Source organism: Pyrus communis, chromosome 4, assembly GCF_963583255.1.
Source record: "Pyrus communis chromosome 4, drPyrComm1.1, whole genome shotgun sequence".
NCBI lineage: Eukaryota > Viridiplantae > Streptophyta > Magnoliopsida > Rosales > Rosaceae > Pyrus > Pyrus communis.
This window is the reverse complement of record NC_084806.1, coordinates 13,326,495-13,329,576: the sequence shown is the minus strand read 5'-3', so window position 1 is coordinate 13,329,576 and position 3,082 is coordinate 13,326,495.

The following is a 3,082-nucleotide window of genomic DNA, read 5'->3' as shown; positions in this document are numbered from 1 at the left end:
TCAGTGTACAAGCTCGATGATAAGTAGTCAGCAAATTTGAGTAACAAAACTTCGTAGTCCACCCTACCTGAAAACAACTCATCTAGGTTACAACACCGTAGATATTTAAGACAGTTACAATTAAGTTTGAGATAAGTACAAAAGGAACGTACCTGTCATTCTATTCGCAACATCTCAAATGGTTTATCCATTGTTTTGGCAATTAGCTTCAAATCACTTCGCGTAGTGGGGAATCCAGTCGCCTTTAGAAGTTGGGGTATTACGAAACACCTATGAGCAAGTTGTTTCTTCATTTTTGTCCACCCCAACCTTGATGAATGTGAATCATAAATCGTGATCGTGCGACGTAGAAAATGGACATCTGCCAACATCCAATGGCCGACATTCACTTGACATGGAATGAATACTTGGTCCACATCATTCCATGCACGTGTGTGTGGTGTCGCACTTGCATTGGCTAAGATGACCTTCATCAAGTGCTTAGAAAGTGTAAAAACTGGAGCTTCTTTTCCCTTTGCCTTGGACTTGCCCTTACCATTTCCTCCACCAAGGGTCTCAAATTATGCATATTCCAATTTCATTTTTTCATGCATTGATGTGTTGCAACACATTTTAGATTTTCTCACATAAAACAAAAACCGATGACATGTTTGCCAATTTGTAAATAGGATGCAATACAAACATAAGTGCTTGAAATAGAGGGTAACTGATGCACCCAATCTCGATGTCTAAAGGACAATGGAACGGCCACGTGCTGGCCGACACCCGAGGGTGCCGCAAGCCATTTAATGAATGCATATGTGGAGAAAATGTGAAACATGCATATAAATTTCACGCATAACAATGCAAAATAGTAATCAAGTACAAACCTTAATAATTCAACTGCCAACAAATTAAAAGTGATAATGCATAACATGTTTAGAGCATACTACTAATTCGAAATACAAGCAGAAGGAATATTAGAAAGTACGATTACAAGAGATGCCCTACGCATAGAGGAGGACACAAATTCACTGATATGAAACCTTCATAAAAAATAGCATAATAAGCAATAGGTTTTCAGAAAACTCTAGCATGCCATAAAACCTTCGTAAAATATATATCATATATAGTGTGCTTAGTAGTGGTATCACAATTGCCTGAAGTCACTACATCGCCCGCACGATGGCATATATAAATATCTTCCACCCGAAGGCACTACATCGCCCGTCCGAAGGCATATATAAATATGAATATCCACTAAGTAAGCATAGAAAATCATGAACATAATCTTTCCAAAATATATCTCATCGGTACTCAATAACTCAAACATCATATCATAAATCCATGTCTATAAATATCTTCGTAAACATAAATTCGATAAATCATGATATTTCATAAAGCGTAAACCCGATTTACTCATAAACGTTTCATAAAACGTAGTCATAATGTCATACTTTTCATGTATGCATTTCTAATAATAAAATCATGCATTTTACTAACAGATACTCCGTTGCCGAAGAGCCGTTCGAGTAGGGAGGATGAAAACATCACTAACAAATGCACCTAAGCACATAAAGGGATCAATTAATAGAACTCCACTTAAACGATTGAATTTGGAAAAACAAATGTCGTAAATGGATTCCGAATGTCGAAAAACCTAAGGTGAGACCTCGCGTTCCTCTATGTGCCGCCACTTAGTGGCAGCTCGGGAGGCCACTTGCCATTGCACGCTTCGAGATTGTTCGCCGAAAAATTTGCTAGCCCTACTGTGGTTGCCATTGTAGATGGGGACGGAGCAGAGTATCTCCAGCGGAGGCGCATGTGCTCCACACGCTGACCATGGTAGCCTCCACGCATCGACCTTCAAATTTCTGGAAAAATCCCAGATTTTTCCCTCAACTTCAACAACTTATTCTGAGCTCGATACAAGTCCAAATCAAGTGATTCAAAAGCCAAAATGTAGTTAGGAATGTGGAAAGTTGGGACCGAGTGGATGCCGAAGTTGGTCGAAAAATTGCCTGAAAGTTGGCTAGTCCGTGGGAATATGGGGAACTTGCCGGAAACTAAGCAAATTTTAAATGTTCATGACTTCTTCAATGCTCAACGAAATTGAGTGAATCAAAATCAAAAGTCATACTTCTCAACAAGACTAAGAGAGTGGTATCTTTTTCGATGGCTAACTTGTTGTGGTTTGGTTGAAAAATACCTCGAAAATGGTAGTCATCGCCTGAAAACTGGAGAAGCTTTCCCCATGAGTTTCCTACATCCAAACATCACCAAAACTTCTCAAAACTACTTCTAAACATACACCAAGACATAATCTACAACTTTTGGATGAAATTCGAGGCTTACCTTACCGGAGAATGTGAAAACTCATCAGAAAACTCGGTGAACAATGAATGCACTATGCAACGAGTTTAAAAGAGTTTGAAGGGTTCTATTTCAATTTTGAGTTCACAGGGGTGATGGTGGTGGTGCCGTGGTTGCTGTTGTGTGATTTGTTTGAGTGAAAACCCTCTAGGAGGGTTGGTTTGAGAAAGAGTCAAGAGGTGAGGGAAAGTGTTTGTAGAGATGGTGTGTTTTGATAGAAAATGCAAAAAGGGGAAGGGGGATTCACGGGTAAGGGAGGAACAAGGATCCAAAGTGGGTCCCATTGGCTCGTAAATTAAGGCCATTAAAGATGAAACATAAAATATCCAAAAAATGTTCAACGTTTCGAAACGTAAAGTCAACGTTTATGCTTCAAGTGCAATTTGGTAATTTCATACGTTCGATATTATTACAAAATACGTAAAAATAAGGATGAGGTTTCACAATCTACGCTCTTAAGAGAACTTCATCCCCAAAATTTACAACCTTAAGTAAACAGGTACGGATACTGACTCCTCATCAGTTCTTCTATTTGCCACGTCGCTTTTCCAACTATGTGGTTCCTTTATAGCACCTTTACTAACTGGATGAACTTGTTTCTCAGTATTTTATCCTATCGATCGATAATCGCCACTAGCTCCTCAATATAACGCATGTCTTGACTCACTTCTAACGGTTACGTCTGCAAAATGTGAGATGGATCAGGTACGTACTTCTGAAGCATGGAACA